The sequence below is a fragment of the Salvelinus namaycush genome, chromosome 39 (genome assembly GCF_016432855.1).
Source record: "Salvelinus namaycush isolate Seneca chromosome 39, SaNama_1.0, whole genome shotgun sequence".
In the NCBI taxonomy this organism is placed as follows: Eukaryota; Metazoa; Chordata; class Actinopteri; order Salmoniformes; family Salmonidae; genus Salvelinus; species Salvelinus namaycush.
The window spans coordinates 20919784-20938539 of NC_052345.1; the positions used below are offsets into that span (position 1 = coordinate 20919784).

An 18756-nucleotide genomic window follows, 5' to 3' on the forward strand; every position below is an offset into this window, starting at 1 on the left:
CGTGGTTAGAGCTGACAAGGTAAAAATATGTTGTTCTGCCCCTGAACAAGGCATTTAACCCACTGTTCCCTGGTAGGCAATCATTGTGAATAAGAATTTGTTCTTAACTGACTTGCCTAGTTAAATAAAATAAAAAAATAATTAAGTGTGTTGATTGTCAGTCATGAGGTTCATTTGTTTTGCAATATGTTCAAATCAAGCTTTATTTATACAGCACATTTCAGACATGGATGCAACACAATGGCTTCACAGGAAAAAATGAAAAACAATGAAAAACAAACAATAATATTTACTACACAACGAACATAAGATTAACCACTGAAAGACTAATGAGCATCCTAAGAAAATTCCATTGATTAAAATATTAACAATTGGATGAAATATTCAACCATAACGAGATGGACAAGCCAGCACAGGTGTAACACATACTGACTAACGAGGTGACACCAATCAGTTCTCCCTACATGCTAACGAGCTGGATGTGCTGATAAAGTCCAACCTCAAAACATAAATGGAAAAACCAAAGCCTGTAACACCTTCCCCCTTAAGACAACAAATATATCCTATATTTTTGTTGGACAAGTTTGCGCACCACCAACAGAAAACAACTTCCATTTCACATTATAATCAACTACAATGCTTCACCTACAATATAAACATGGTGTCTACTGGCAGTCAACAATTAAAAGCAAGAAAGAGATTTTTTTCCCCCCACTCTCTTCTTCCTAAAACTCACTAGCTTCTAGAACTCTCGTCTTCCTAAAACTCACTAGCTTCTAGAATTCACGTCTTCCTAAAACTCACTAGCTTCTAGAACTCACTAGCTTCTAGAACTCTGGTCCCCTTGGAACGAGCCCAAACAAAACTCATCTCCAATACGGGAAAAACGTGCAGTCAAAATAAATTGTGATCCATGGCAACTCACTGGCTAAACGTAAAACACAAATCTTTTTGAATGCCCACCCTTGAGACAATCAGCAACCAAGTTGTCCTTACCACAGACATGTCTGGTTTCAAGAGGAAACTCCTGCAATATCCGTAGTAACTTTCCACCTCACTGCAGAGCTTCTCTCTCTTTTCAGGGTTCACTCAATAGGTATGTTGTTGGATTGGGGCCCAGTCCCCAATGTCATGCTCTAGTACATTTGGGTTGGCACATCTGAGAAAGATCTCTGATATTCTAAAAGTAGGGCAACAATGTCAATATAATTGTCCCCAAAAATGTCAAATTGGTTGCATAAATAATTATGATTACTAAATGTTACATTAATTATAAATATGAAATATCAAAACCAAATGTACACCCCTTTGTTAATATGTATTGGCAATAATTAACTTAATGGTGAGGCATGGTGTCACGTTCCTGACCTGTTTTCTCTTGTTTTTGTATGTGTTTAGTTGGTCAGGGCGTGAGTTGGGGTGGGCATTCTATGTTATGTGTTTCTATGTTTAGGTTCATTGTCATTTAGCCTGATATGGTTCTCAATCAGGGACAGGTGTTTTACGTTTCCTCTGATTGAGAACCATATTAAGGTAGGTTGTTCACACTGTTTGTTTGTGGGTGGTTGTCTTCCGTGTTTGTGTCTGTGCACCACACGGGACTGTTTCGTTTGTTCGTTCGTTTGTGTAGTCTGTACCTGTTCATGCGTTCTTCGTGTTTATGTAAGTTCTCTATTTCAGGTCTGTCTACATTGTTTATTTGTTTTGTAGTTTGTTGAAGTATTTTCGTGTTTCGTTTTTACTTTAATAAATGTCATTATGTCATATAACAACGCTGCGCTTTGGTCCAATCCCTACTCCTCCTCTTCGGACGAAGAGGAGGAGGACGAACGTTACAGAACCACCCACCAAACAAGGATCAAGCAGCGTGAGAGGAACCAGCAACAGCGGCCAAAAAAACAGGACTCGTGGACTTGGGAGGAAATATTGGACGGAAAGGGACCCTGGGCTCAACCAGGAGAATATCGCCGCCCCAAAGCTGAGCTGGAGGCAGCGAAAGCAGAGAGGCGGCGTTTTGAGGAGCTAGCTCGGAAGCAGGAGAAGGATCTGGGCTACACTACGTGGGAGGAGATCGACAGGTGGGCGATCGACCCAGGGCGAGTGCCGGAGCCCGCCTGGGATTCTCTGGCGCAGTGCGAGGAGGGATACCGGCGAATGGAGGCAGCACGAAGACGCGGTAGGAAACCCGAAAGTAAACCCCAAAAATTTTCTAGGGGGGGGGCTAAAAGGGAGAGTGGCGAAGTCAGGTAGGAGACCTGCGCCTACTCCCTGTACTTACCGTGGAGAGCGAGAGTACGGGCAGACACCGTGTTACGCAGTAGAGCGCATGGTGTCTCCTGTACGTGTGCATAGCCCGGTGCGGTACATACCAGCTCCTCGTATCGGCCGGGCTAGATTGAGCATTGAGCCAAGTGCCATGAAGCCGGCTCTACATATCTGGCCACCTGTGCGTCTCCAGAGCCCTGTACGCACTGTTCCATCTCCCCGTACTCGGCCTGATGTGCGTGCCCTCAGCCCGGTACCACCAGTGCCGGTACCACGCACCAGGCCTATAGTACGCCTTGAGAGTCCAGTGTGCCCTGTTGTTGTTCCCCGCACTAGCCTGAAGGTGCGTGTCCTTAGCCCGGTACCTCCAGTTCCGGCACCACGCACCAGGCCCACAGTGCGTCTCAGCCGGCCAGAGTCTGCCGTCTGCCCAGCGGCGCCTGAACTGCCCGTCTGCCCAGCGGCGCCTGAACTGCCCGTCTGTACTGAGCCTGCAAAGCCGCCCGTCTGCCATGAGCCTTCAGAGCCGTCCGCCAGACAGGAGCCGCTAGAGCCTTCCGTCAGACAGGAGCAGCCAGAGCCTTCCGCCAGACAGGATCAGCCAGAGCCTTCCGCCAGACAGGATCAGCCAGAGCCGTCCGCCAGACAGGATCAGCCAGAGCCGTCCGCCAGACAGGATCAGCCAGAGCCGTCCGCCAGCCATGACCAGCCAGAGCCGTCAGCCAGCCATGACCAGCCAGAGCCGTCAGCCAGCCATGACCAGCCAGAGCCGTCAGCCAGCCATGACCAGCCAGAGCCGTCAGCCAGCCATGACCAGCCAGAGCCGTCAGCCAGAGCCGTCAGCCAGTCCGGAGTTGCCCCTCAATCCGGTGTTGCCCCTCATTCCGGTATTGCCCCTCATTCCGGTGTTGCCCCTCATTCCGGTATTGCCCCTTAGTCCGGTGCTGCCCCTTAATCCAGTGGGTTTCATTTGGAGGGTGGTCATTGGGAGGAGGCTACAAAAGCGGGGATTGACTATGGGGACCACGCCCAGAGCCTGAGCCGCCACCGTGGACAGATGCCCACCCAGACCCTCCCCTAGACTTTTGGTGGTGCGTCCGGAGTTCGCACCTTGAGGGGAGGGGGGGGGGGGGGGTTATGTCACGTTCCTGACCTGTTTTCTCTTGTTTTTGTATGTGTTTAGTTGGTCAGGGCGTGAGTTTTGGGTGGGCATTCTATGTTATGTGTTTCTATGTTTAGGTTCATTGTCATTTAGCCTGATATGGTTCTCAATCAGGGACAGGTGTTTTACGTTTCCTCTGATTGAGAACCATATTAAGGTAGGTTGTTCACACTGTTTGTTTGTGGGTGGTTGTCTTCCGTGTTTGTGTCTGTGCACCACACGGGACTGTTTCGTTTGTGTAGTCTGTACCTGTTCATGCGTTCTTCGTGTTTATGTAAGTTCTCTAGTTCAGGTCTGTCTACATCGTTTATTTGTTTTGTAGTTTGTTGAAGTATTTTCGTGTTTCGTTTTTACTTTAATAAATGTCATTATGTCATATAACAACGCTGCGCTTTGGTCCAATCCCTACTCCTCCTCTTCGGACGAAGAGGAGGAGGACGATCGTTACACATGGAATAATAAAACATGTATCTTTTGTCAGTCTGGATGTTTGAAATATGAGGTGATTTGAAACATGCTTCTTCAGTAGTGTATTATACTGAGTCCATGTGTATAGGCTGCAAGTACATTGAAATTAAGTTGTTTTCAAGTCATTGAAAAAAACGACATCTCAACTTTCAACTAAAATTGAAAGTACCGTTGAAGTCGGAAGTTTACATACACCTTAGCCAAATACATTTAAACTCAGTTTTTCACATGTCCTGACATTTAATCCTAGTAGAAATTCCCTGTCTTAGCTCAGTTAGGATCACCACTTTGTTTAAGAATGTGAAATATCAGAATAATAGTCGAGAAAATGATTTATTTCAGCTTTTATTTCTTTCATCAAATTCCTAGTGGGTCAGAAGTTTACATACACTCAATTAGTATTTGGTAGCATTGCCTTTAAATTGTTTAACTTGGGTCAAACATTTCAGGTGGCGTTCCACAAGCTTCCCACAATAAGTTGGGTGAATTTTGGCCCATTCCTCCTGACAAAGCTGGTGTAACTGAGTCAGGTTTGTAGGCCTCCTTGCTCACAAATGCTATTTTCACTTCTGCCCACACATTTTCTATAGGGTGAGGTCAGGGTTTTGGGATGGCCCCTCAAATACCTTCACTTTGTTGTCCTTAAGCCATTTTGCCACAACTTTGGAAGTATGCTTGTGGTCATTGTCCATTTGGATGAATCATTTGCGACCATGATTTAACTTCTTGACTGATGACTTGAGATGTTGCTTTAATATATCCACATAATTTTCTTCCTCATGATTACATCTATTTTGTGAAGTTCACCAGTCCCTCCTGCAGCAAAGCACCCCCACAACATGATGCTGCCACCCCCGTGCTTCACGGTTGGGATAGTGTTCTTCGGCTTGCAAGCCTCCGCCTTTTTCCTCCAAACATAACGATGGTCATTATGGCCAAACAGTTATTTTTTTGTTTCATTAGACCAGAGGACATTTCTCCAAAAAGTACCATCTTTGTCCCCATGTGCAGTTACAAACAATAGTCTGGCTTTTTTAGGGCGGTTTTTGGAGCAATGGCTTCTTCCTTGCTGAGCGGCCTTTCAGGTTATGTTGATATAAGACTCATTTTACTGTGGATACAGATACTTTTGTAACTGTTTCCTCCAGGATCTTCACAAGGTAATTTGCTGTTGTTCTGGGATTGATTTGCACTTTTCGCACCAAAGTACGTTCATCTCTAGGAGACAGACCCACTGGAATTGTGATACAGTGAATTATAAGTGAAATAATCTGTCTGTAAACAATTGTTGGAAAAATTACTTGTGTCATGCACAAAGTAGATGTTCTAACCAACTTGCCAAAACTATAGTTTGTTAACAAGAAATTTGTGGAGTTGTTGAAAAACGAGTTTCAATGTGTACATAAACTTCCGACTCCAACTGTAATTGTCGGGCATAGTCTTCTTTGCAACGTGTTTTCAATGACATTTTGCTTGGTGGGAAAAAGTCAAAACAACGTGTTTTAACGTGTCCAAATCAACAGTTGTGATTAATTGAAAACCTAAACATAACATGCTATATACACAAACATCTGCCACAATAATCATATTACTTGTATATTTTTTTTAAACAAGCTCATTTTAAACTGCACAAGCACCAAAAACACTGTTGTTTTGACAAGTAGCAATAAATCACTGATATCGATTAGGGGGGAAATTAGGTTGTACGTGCTGTTGAAACTAACACAACTAAACAAAACACATGGAAATGGGAGATATATTTTACCTCACTGGTTAGATGACAACCTGCAAAAGACAGTCAGCTACATTCTGGAGTGATGCATTTAAATGTAGGGGTCGCTAAATAAAGGAACACAACACTTATTTGTCATCACTCATCGATATCATGTTGAAATCAATTGTGCCGAGAGGAGGGAGATGAGGTTGCACGTCCTGTTAAAACTAACAGCTCAAAAATCACACGGAATCTGGGAATAATGTGTACATCCCTGGTTAGAGGACAATTTGTATAAAACAGATCGCTACATTCTGAAGTGTTGCATTTTGATTCAAGTGGGTCACCAACATGGTAAGTGTAACAGCTCTTTTTGTGTTAGTCACATTTTGTTAAATCACATAAATAGTACTCTTTCAATTCAGAGCAAACGTTTAGGGTTCTACATTCTGACAATCATTAAAATACTCCTACTATAATGTTAAAACATTCCACATTGTGACATTAATTCATTGATATCATGAAACAACTCCTTCATGTATGTATTTTCTGATGTTTGATCAGATATCTTTTATCGGAGAATCTCTTGTCATTGATTACAGCTATGAGGTTTCTCTCCTGTGTGTGTTCTTTGGTGTGATACCAGGCTGCCTGACTGATTAAAACTCTTACCACATTGATCACAGCCATAAGATTTCTCTCCTGTGTGTATTCTCTGGTGTATCTTCAGATCTCCAGATTGAACAAAACTCTTCCCACATTGATTACAGCTATATGGTTTCTCTCCTGTGTGTGTTCTCTGGTGTTTAGTCAGATTGCTAGATGTAAAAAAAAATATTCCTACATTGATTACAGCTATAAGGTCGCTCTCCTGTGTGCATTCTCTGGTGCACCTTCAAAGTGTGTGATGTTGAGAAGCTTTTCCCACAATATGAACAATGGTGAAGCTGCTCTCCTGTGTGTGTTCTCTGGTGCACTGTCAAGGAGCTTGACACAGTAAAACTCTTCCCACATTGATCACAGCCATAAGGTTTCTCTCCAGTGTGTGTTCTCTGGTGAGATGTCAGGGTTTTTAGCTGAAAAAAACTCTTCCAACATTGATCACAGCTAAAAGGTTTCTCTCCAGTGTGAATTATTTGATGTATTTTAAGTTTTACTGAAGAGTTGAATCTTTTCCCACAGTCAGAGCAGCAGTTAGATTTCCCTCCAGTGTGAATTCTCAGGTGAACTTTTAGTGAATTTGGTCTTGAGAAACGTTTCCCACAATCAGAGCAGCAGAAAGGTTTCTCTCCTCTGGGTCTCTGCTGGTGTTTCTTGATGTGTTCTGATGTGGAGAGACTCTTCTCTGCCTTGTCAGCATCATGATGTTGTTGAGGCTCCCCAGAAGATCCACGATAGTCCCGTCTCTCTCCTGTGTGAACAACAAATTCAGACAGATGGTTAAAGTCCCACCAACAACAGAAATCCACTGTTTATTTGAGGTAAAAGGTGATGCCCAGAGCGTACCCATGATGTTGTACAACAATTGACGTCTTTTAAATTATTTGACAATTAAGACAGTCAAGTTAGCAACAATAGTTATATTTAGTCTTGTTTTCACATTAGTAGTAACCAGAAAAAAGTTAATGTTGCTGAAATCCTAAGCAGTGTGCCAGACAACTATTGGTCTCCAATACAGGCCCCTTTCTGTGTTGGCTTAAATTGCAGCATGAGGGCGATGCACAGGCAAGTTGGTTGTAGAAACTCCTCCCTGCTAATGAGGAAACCGCTAGTTATGGATGTAGTATATCTGCATGGAGCAAAAATGGTGAGCGAAGATTTTAGTTTTTAACAATGTATTCTGAATATTACAGAACACTCTCAGTGCAAGATCAGGAGTGCTACTCAAGGAAACTCACATTAAGTTCTGTGTCTATTCACTAATTCACCACCGTGGGGGAAAACTCAGGGGAGTTCTCATAGGCTGACAGCAAAAATAGCCTCCATTTACAGGTTGAATATAAGTGCATTTCACATTACTTTGGGATTAAAATTGTAAGGCTCGTTTGAATCTCCTGCTTAACTTCACTAGGGTATGTGGGACGGTAGCGTCCCACCTCGTCAACAGCCAGTGAAACTGCAGGGCGCCAAATTCAAAACAACAGAAATCCCATAATTTTAATTCCTCAAACATACAAGTATTTTACACCATTTTAAAGCTACACTTGTTGTAAATCCAGCCAAAGTGTCCGATTTCAGAAAGGTTTTACGACTAAAGCACACCAAACGATTATGTTAGGTATGAGCCAAGTCACAGAAAAAGACAGCTATTTTTCCAGCCAAAGAGAGCAGTAACAAAAAGCAGAAATAGAGATTAAATTAATCACTAACCTTTGATGATCTTCATCAGATGACACTCATAGGACTTCATGTTACACAATACATCTATGTTTTGTTCGGTAAAGTTAATATTTATATCAAAAAATCTGAGTTTAGGCTCAGATTTGTCTCACTTGGCAAAAAGCCATATTCAAATTAAAATCAAACTTTCATTAAATCACACATGAAAGATACCAAATTAAAGCTACACTGGTTGTGAATCCAGCCAACATGTCAGAATTCAAATAGCATCGTATGCTTTTGCCGAAAAGCCTATTATCTGAGTATAGCAACATTGTAAACAAAGAGAGATACGCATATTTCAACCCTGCAGGCGCGACACAAAAAGCAGAAATAAAAATATAATTCATGCCTTACCTTTGACGAGCTTCTGTTGTTGGCACTCCAATAGGTCCCATAAACATCACAAATGGTCCTTTTGTTCGATTAATTCCGTCGATATATATCCAAAATGTCCATTTATTTGGCGCGTTTGATCCAGAAAAACACAGGTTCCAACTTGCTCAAACGTGACGACAAAATATCTCAAAGGTTACCTGTAAACTTTGCCAAAAAATTTCTAACTACTTTTGTAATACAACTTCAGGTATTTTTTAACGTTAATAATCGATAAAATTGAAGACGGGATGATCTGTGTTCAATACAGGATTAAAACCAAATGTAGCATGCCTTCTGGTCATGCGCTTCAATCAAACAGGACACCTGGAGTGACTCGACTTCAAGATGGCCATATTTCTTCATTACACAAGGGAATAACCTCAACCAATTTCTCAGGACTGTTGACATCCAGTGGAAGCCGTAGGAACTGCAAGCAGTTTGCTTAGCAATCTGGTTTCCCAATGAAAACTCATTGAAAAGAGTGACCTCAAAAACAAAAAACAAATCTGAATGGTTTGTCCTCGGGGTTTCGCCTGCTAAATAAGTTCTGTTATACTCACAGACATGATTCAAACAGTTTTAGAAACTTCAGAGTGTTTTCTATCCAAATCTACTAATAATATGCATATCTTATCTTCTGGGGATGAGTAGCTGGCAGTTGAATTTGGGTATGCTTTTCATCCAAACGTGAAAATGCTGCCCCCTACCCTAGAGAAGTTAATATGTTTGTGTTATTGTCGCAAATCAACTGCTTTATACTTAAAAAACACTTCAACCAGTAAAATGCTCTTTGGCTAGCTTTGCCATCAGCCTGACAATGAGGGTTTGAACACTGTGTATGTCAAACTGGCCCATAACTTCACCTAACAACAACATAGACCTACTGTAGGACCCATAACTTCACCTAACAATACCATAGACCTACTGTAGGACCCATAACTTCACTAAACAATAACATAGACCTACTTTAGGACCCATAACTTCACCTAACAATAACATAGACCTACTGTAGGACCCATAACTTCACCTAACAACAACATAGACCTACTGTAGGACCCATAACTTCACCTAACAACAACATAGACCTACTGTAGGACCCATAACTTCACCTAACAGACCTACTGTAGGACCCATAACTTCACCTAACAATAACATAGACCGAGGACTAAAAATAATTTAATATTTCAGGTGAAACATGGAAACTAAAATGTCTTTGTCATGAAATTTCATAACCATATAGCCAGATAATTTTGTGAATAATCCCACTAGGCTACTCTGTAATGTGTTTTCATTCTAAATGTCCTGAATAAGGAAAATAGCTCTGTGTGTTGTACAATAGCCTATCCATCAAGGAACAGTTCTCTACACATTATGAGCAAAGTATCTCTGTGTGCAAACAGACTAACGAGACCTTACTGTAAATCAAGCAGACAATAACATTATAAACACCAATTTGTTAGGGATGTTGGATCCAACGTGGCGCACGGCATAACTGTCTTTACCAGAGTAATGAATGAAGAAGCACTTTGGTTGATGTTGCATGTCGTGATGTTTGTCATTTGACTGTCATTCAGAAAATGATTTCCTGGATCAGCTGATGATAGTTGAACATGTGACTAACAAAACAGCTACAGTGATAGGAAATATGTGTAATTATTGAAGAACCACGTTAATGACAGTATTGATTTGGGTGTTGTCAATAAAGTTAAGGTAACTCTCGGTTAGAACCATTGGATTTAGGAAACTCTGAAATGATTTAGGATTTCTGTGCCCATGAAAACTGTTTTCCCAGCGAAACATAAGGACACACTAAATGTGACGTAGTTAGAGTGCATTTCAGAGATCTGAATACAAAACACTGTCCCACAGCAAGATCCAGTATTTAAGTTGAAGTTGAAGCCCCGCCTTCCACAGGTGATGAGCGTGAGGCTTGGATTTATTCCTTAAATTTAATACCGCTCTTCACCGACCCAGGAAAGGGCGGGGACAAACAGGTGTTGTACCTCATTTCCCTCCTTCATGGAACAGTAATTATAGTCATAAAGTTACACTCCCTTTCAGTCTGTCAACTTCGGTACAACATACTATGGGAAAATACAATCATTCCCCATGCTGACCCAAACGGTTATTAAATGAAATGGCCCATGGCAGACCACCCAGACCTGACCCCGCAAGATGTGTCAGTTTTGTCAATTAATTTATTGTCTTTTGTTTGAAACACTCCTGTCAATGTTGAGTAAGGACGCACACCTGATTATGCATATAGAAGTAGGACTAGTCTACCTGTCCTGCGCGCAAATGTAGGCCTATAAATGTGCCCATTTGGGGATGTCTGATAGTATTTCTGATTGTCTTAACGCACCACCACTAATGAGTAGTGGAGCTTCTCAAATAAATTTTTTCTTCACCTCAAACAGCAAGTAAACAAAGTCTAATCAAAATCAATTGCGAATGACAATAGTTCCTCAAAGTATTTTATACAAGATTTCCAGCTCTTGCCCTTTCGATAACCACTCGGCATAAAAGGGAAAAATTTAATGCTCTGATCCAGTGGAAATGTCATAAAATACCTGATTACTTCTTATTCTTTGCACAAATAGCCAACAGCTGTGTCTGTCCCAAACTCACTGGCACGGGAAACTGAGGGCACAGAATATTTTATACAATGTTGCAAGCTTGCTATAACTATCAGGAGTTTCAGCTAGACCAAGTTGATAGTTGATTGGTTGCTTGCTGTCACAAGGGGCCGACCCAGTTGATTGTATCAACTATGTTTCAAGTTCGTTGTAGACCGGCCATGTGCAGCAAATGTGATTTATAGGATATTTTCTACCTGCAGGATGCAATGTTTTTATTTGTTGGCTTTATGTAGGCAATTTTTACATAGGTTGGCAATGGCAATAAAAGTTACTTTTAGATTTATATAATTTTCATTTAGATTAAATGTAGATTAACCACAGACAATGATTTTGAGATACTACTATAAATGAAATGAAACTGTTCCACGAAAATGTGCATATGAAAATCATAACTGGCACGCAGATTGGTAAAAATGGTAACATAACTTGGCACTCCAAATGGAAAAGGTTGCCCACCGCTGGTGTAGCCCATTACAGGAAACTTCAGGAGCATAACGGCAGAATTTCTCTCTCTTCTGGTTAGGTTATCTTGATCTCTGGCTCACTCGAGTCATTTGTGTGTCTTCATTATTTAATCAAACAGCGTTTATTAAAACACATGGGGTGTGTCTATATATGGAAAAATACATGTTATAACATTTCAACCAATCGTTTGGTAGAAAGAACAGACGACTCTTGGTTGACCAAGATGTACTTTAGGTGGGGACACAAGAACATTATTTTGGGGCAACGCAGGAGTGGCTTTGGTAGAAGTCTCTGAATGTCCTTGAGTAACCCAGCCAGAGCCCGGACTTGAGCCCGATTTAACATCTCTGGAGAGACCTGAAAATAGCTGTGCAGTGATGTTCCCCATCAACCTGACAGAGCTAGAGAGGATCTGGAGAGAAGGATGGGAGAAACTCCCCAAATGCATGTGTGCCAAATAAATTAGCTAAATGAAAGGGGGGGGGAATAATTTAATACATTTTAGAATAAGGCTTTAACGTAACAAAATGTTGAAAAAGTCAAGGGGTCTGAATACTTTCAGAATGCACTGTATACAGCAACAATTGAGAATCGATTCACATTTAGGTTGATTATTTGACTATTTTACCTGCCAGAGCCAGTCTACCTCTGAAAATAGCATACAGTCCTTGGACCTTGAGGAGTAACGGGGGCAGCAATCAGCAGTAGAAACAATAACAAAGCGTACTCCCTGCCCGTTTCGGTAAAAAGCTGAGGGATGGGGCTGGAGAAATGCAACCATCCATGATATCAACATTCTAGTTTTAACCATGTTTTGAGGATATACAGTGTTTGTTTATATTTACTGACAAACATTGGAGTAAGTATGTCTTATTTACATTGAAGTGAGTAAAAAAAAGCTTATATTTTCCATTCTGATGGGGTACGACAGTTGAACTAAGCTCATGAGGCATTTATAAGTGATTTCTTTGAGAAACAGATGGGTATATATCATTAATGTATAAGTCCCAAAATGGATGTAACAACTGCTGATTGCCCCTTTAAGACTACATATTGGGCTAATCTAACAGGAGATATTGAGGACTACAGTATTTCAGGCATTTTCATTAGATGCATTTGATCAATTGTTAACGTTTTGTTGATGGTCCACTCTTGATGTTCTACACGTTACAGTGTAGCTTCAGCCATTCCTACAGAACAACATTAAAGTGTAGAACCCCTTTACTGCATATTGGTTCAACGACTGCAGAGACGGTACTTACTGGTGTTAAACAGATCTCCAACCTCCTCTTCCGCCAATGTGACAGTCATCTCCCCCTCCTCCTCTTTCACTCCAAAAACTGCATCCTCCTCTTTTTCTTCCTCCTCGTCTTTTACTGTAACATCCTCCTCTTTCACTCTGAACGCGTCTTCTTCTTCTTTCACTGAAACGTCTTTCTCTTCTTTTTTCACGGTAACAGCCTCACCCTCTACTTGTTTTTGTATTGTAACAACCTTCTCTTCGTCCTCCTCTTTCACGAAAGCTTCTTTATCCATCCAGCAGATCTCCTCTTCCTTAGCAAGAGGAGAGTAGCTTAGTGAACTCATGGTCGGAGATGTTAGCTAGCTAGCATTGGCGACTAGCCTAGTTCTAAGCTAACTTAGCAAACCAGCTAGCTGACAAACAACGTAAATATATAATTAAATGGGCCAACAAGTACATACGACAGAAGTGTGTTTAATACACCTCGACTAATATACACCATAACAGTGTAAAGAGCGTGAATGTTGTAGCTATGTTTGCTAGAAAGCTACCGAGGTGTCTGACTAGCTGTTGTTGTTGAAAGAGCGTCCCGTCCACTAGATTATACGTCACAGTGGCAGCGTCGCCTGAACCTAAAAGACGCACATCACCATTTGCTGACTGGAGTGGGCAACGCAGTTGAGGAACCAAAAGTTTATTTTCATTTATTTCCTAAAAGTTTAATATTATATTAAGTCGTTCAAAGAGAAGCATGTGTTGATTGATTCGTGTTTAATGAGTGAGAGTTTAAAACAAACTTTACACCCACTACACATTTGCATTGAACCATACTTCTGACATGGATCATTTTGACCCCAGAGGCATATCTTTTATCATAGCCAAAATGTGGTTTATTCAATTCTTGATGACTTTGTCAATCAACTTGTTCTTAATAAATCTAAATCATGGATTAGAGTTTCTGTATCAAAATTGACTTTTAACAATTTCAAATCCTTTGGAGTCATTTTGACCCCAGCCAACAGAATCTTCCATAAATAGGACGTGTATTTAAAATCAAATTCACATTTTATTGGTCACATACACGTGTAGATGTTAATAGATGTTATTGCGGGTGTAGTGAAATGCTTGTATTTCTAGCTCCGGACAGTGCAGTAATATCTAACAAGAAAACCAAAAATGTCACTTAAATAGAGAAGGGAACTAACAAAGAGTCACTGACAACAACCACAACTAAACTGGTGGGGTTTTAGGAGGGGATCTGAAAGACACTATGGGGTGTCCAATGAAAGTTGACTAGTAACAACAACTGGGACATAAAAGACACCCACCATGACACCCACTAAATCTGCCCAAGAAGAGGCAAACAAAAGAAAAACCCACACCAAACTTAAAGACAGTAAGCAAACCAAAAAGATGGCGCAACTAAAGGTGTTGACTCTCCACATCTATCAAGACAACTGGAGCACTGGGCCAGACACTCTTAAATAGAACCTGGACCAGCTCAGGTGAAACACCTTCCCACTAACGAGATGGACAAGCCAGCACAGGTGTAACACATACTGACTAACGAGGTGACACCAATCAGTGCATTCTACGTGCTAACGAGCTACACGTGCTAACGAGCTACACGTGCTAACGAGCTACACGTGCTAACGAGCTACACGTGCTAACGAGCTACACGTGCTAACGAGCTACACGTGCTAACGAGCTACACGTGCTAACGAGCTACACGTGCTAATGAGCTACCCGTGCTAACGAGCTACACGTGCTAAAGTCCAACCTCAAAACATAAATGGAAAAACAAAAGCCTGTAACACCTTCCCCCTTAAGACAAATATCCTATATTTTTGTTGGACAAGTTTGCTCACCCCCAACAGAAAACTTTCACATAATCAACTACAATACTTCTACAATATAAACATAGTGTCTGCTGGCTGTCAACAATTAAAAACAAGAAAAAACAAGTATTTCTAAAAAATAATATACAATCGTATTATTTTTTAAATCCTTTTTCTTTCAATAGAATCCTAAAACTAACTAGCTTCTAGAACTCTCGTCCCCTTGGAACGAGCCCCCCAAAAAACTAGTCTCCAATACGGAAAAACGTGCAGTCAAAATAAATTGTGATCCATGGCAACGCACTTGCTAAACGCAAAACTTGTTGACTGCCCACCCTTGAGACAATCAGCAACCAACTCCTGCAATGTCCGTAGTAACTTTCCACCTTACTTCTCTCTCTCTTTTCAGGGTTCACTCGATAGGCATGTTGTTGGATCGGGCCCAGTCCCCAATGTCATGCATTTGGGTTAGCACATCTGAGAATGAACCCTGATATTCTAAAAGCAGGGCAACATTGTCAATATAATTGTACCCAAAAATGGTCAGCTGGTTGCATAAATAATTATGATTACTAAATGTTACATGAATTGTAAATATGAAAATCAAAACCAAATGTACACCCCTTTGTTAATATGTATTGGCAATAATTAACTTAATGGAGAGGCATGGAATAATAAAACATGTATCTTTTGTCAGGCTGAATGTTTGAAATATGAGGTGATTTGAGTCATGCTTCTTCAGTAGTGGAATAAAGACAATTAGCATTTGAATGTTGTCAAGAAATACTGGAGTGATGTCAGATTGGTCTGTAATCAATTTTATTAACAATTTATTATACTGCTTTCATGTGTGTATATACACAAACATCTGCAACAATTATCATATTACATGTATTTTTTTAAACAATCAGCTTTTTCAACTTGTAGAAAACAGCTAGCTACATTTTCAAGTGCTGCATTTTGATTAAAGTGGGTCACCAACGCAGTAAGTGTAACACAGCTCTTTTTTTGTTAGTCACTTTTTGTTAAATAATACTCTTTCAATTCAGAGCCTGGATTTTCCCCTGAGGCTAATATCCATATCATGCTGCAATCAATTGAACAGGGCAAAGGATAAGGTAGAACATCATTAAAATACTCCTTCTACAATGTTAAAACATTCTACATTGTGACATCATTAAAATACTCCTTCTACAATGTTAAAACATTCTACATTGTGACATCATTAAAATACTCCTTCTACAGTGTTAAAACATTCTACATTGTGACATTAAAATACTCATACTACAATGTTAAAACATTCTACATTGTGACATCATTAAAATACTCCTACTACAATGTTAAAACATTCTACATTGTGACCTTATTTCATTGATATCATGAAACAACTTCTTCATGTATGCATTTTCTGATGTTTGATCAGAGATCTTTTATCAGAGTATCTCTTGTCACATTGATCACAGCTATGAGGTTTATCTCCTGTGTGTGTTCTCTGGTGTACAGTCAGAGAGCAAGATGTAGTAAAACTCTTCTCACAATGATTACAACTAAAAGGTTTCTCTCCTGTGTGTGTTCTCTGGTGCACTGTCAGCGCTCCAGATTGGCCAAAACTCTTCCCACATTGATCACAGATATAAGGCTTCTCTCCTGTGTGTGTTCTCTGGTGTCGAATCAGATGGCTTGATGTAGTAAAACTCATCCCACATTGATCACAGCTATGAGGTTTCTCTCCTGTGTGTGTTCTCTGGTGTCGAATCAGATGGCTTGATGTAGTAAAACTCATCCCACATTGATCACAGCTATAAGGTTTCTCTCCTGTGTGTGTTCAGACCTCCTCTTCTTCAGCAGGTACGGGGTTAAGTTTGAGACTGGAGCTATGAGGCCTGTACTGAAGTCGCTAAGCGGTATAATTCAAAGCAGTGTCACTTTATCAGCATCACGTGATCAATGACGTCTGAAGAATAATTTCGTCGAACACCTGATTGGTTTGGTATTGGGCTCGTTCGACATTGCAGCCGACAGTGCAGGTGGCTGCTGACTGCTGACTGACTAATTTACAAATCACCTTGCATCATAAATAACTACTCATTATTATTTATAAATCAGTCCGCCAGTCACCGTTTACCCACAACGCAATATGGATTTGATGCTCTCGAACACGGCCAGTGGTTTAATATATGACATAATGGCTACGCTGCTACGGTGTGTGACTTCATCTATAAAATGTGGCTGTTCTAAATTCTGTGTCGCTCAAATCGTTGAGTAATGAACCTATTTTTGACACAATTGGCTGGAAAGAGCCAATGATTCCGAAAGCTTTGTTTACCCATCGCTACTTTTCAGCATGTTTTCTGTGAATTAGACTACGGGAGTTTTGTAACTTTTTCTCCGGTAGTTGGTCTCGCTGACCATAACCGTGCTAGTTGGCTACGCTGGTTAGGCTAATAGCTAGTTGGCTAAATAGCTAACATTAGCTGGTTGGCTAAGATAACTGCATATAGCTAATGTTAGCTGGTGAAAGAGATTTGAGTCAGTTCAAATCTGGTATCAGGACAAAATGTGATTCAGAGTCACCGAATATACTTTAAGTATTTTTATTTAAACTCATGCGATAAATGGAAAATGCAATTTTCGTATATACGGGTTCGCTGTATCACCGCGCAGGGTAAAACAGGGAACTGTGGAATGTACTCAAATAGCAGTTCTTATACTATGACAGCTTTAGTTCCAACTCTTCTGTTGGCCTATCATAGTAGAGGCTGAGTGCGGTTTAAAGTTTGCTCTGCCTTTGCTGTCACTCAGACTTGTCCAAGTCCCTTAGCGCTCTCCTCTGTCCACATCTGGTTGTTGGGTAGATTAGATCCGTCTTGTTTTTTCCCGTCGATTCTACACTCAAACACTCCCCTCTCCAGATTGACCACAGCTTTTATGGCCTGTGTTGGTCAGTCCTTACACACCTACACACACACACATCTGTATTGTTTGTGTGTGTGTGTGTAACAAAACAATATTCATCTTCAAACAATATGCTAGCAAGCTATAGTGCATAAACATAAATCCTAACACTGGCTGGCTAAGATAACTGCATATAGCTAACGTTAGCTGACTGGCTAAGATAACGGCATATAGATAAAATTATTTGATATTTGGTTGGATGGCGTTATGTATTTACAAAACTGTGGTTTACTTTAATCACTCAAGTAATGAGTGCAAATTATTGGTTTAATTTAAAGTTATACAGTTTAAGTTATTTCTGTTGTAGTTTACATCATAGGGAATAGGCTGGCCCTCCATATTACTTCACACCTGACTTTGGCATTCTTCTGAATTCTGATTGGTTTAATGTAATAACTCCAAAAATAGAACAGTAACTTTGCATTGTTAAAAATATTTTATTTATCTTTTTATAAACAATAAAAAACATACAAACGACAACATCATACAAACATTAACTACATCACACCTGCCCAGACCCACTAGAACACACCTCCATCTCCATTAACTACATCACACCTGCCCAGACCCACTACAACACACCTCCATCTCCATTAAAACTACATCACACCTGCCCAGAACCACTAGAACACACCTCCATCTCCATTAACTACATCACACCTGCCCAGACCCACTAGAACACACCTCCATCTCCATTAACTACATCACAACTGCCCAAACCCACTAGAACTCACCTCCATCTCCATTAACTACGTCACACCTCCCCAGACCCACTAGAACACACCTCCATCTCCATTAACTACATCACACCTGCCCGGACCCACTGGAACACACCTCTATCTCCATTAACTACATCACACCTGCCCAGACCCACTAGAACACACCTCCATCTCCATTAACTACATCACACCTGCCCAGACCCACTAGAACACAGCCAGCGCACGCATCAGCATCATTTTATTTCTCTCCGTCACTTTCAACTTTTAGATAATAAAGCATTTGACCTTTCTATTGAATTAACAACAGAGGATTGGTTGATTTTCAGGTTTAATTAAGTATAATATTTAAGATAATTTATGAGAAAATTATCATCCAACTCTGGGGTATCTCACTGCACCCTCAAATTCCATGTTTTGAAATATACAGACAGACAGATTAAAAGTAATTTTACATTGTATAACTGTACTTCTGACAGCCAACTTTCTAACTCCTCCCATAACTTTATGACATCATAACATTCCCAGAAGGAT

At 40.7% G+C, this 18756-nt stretch overlaps 1 pseudogene; it reads right to left on the reverse strand.

Annotated features, from left to right (window-relative positions):
* LOC120032754 overlaps positions 1–18246 on the reverse strand; it is a 77489-nt pseudogene extending 59243 nt beyond the window's left edge.
* Positions 18247–18756: the final 510 nt, after the last annotated feature.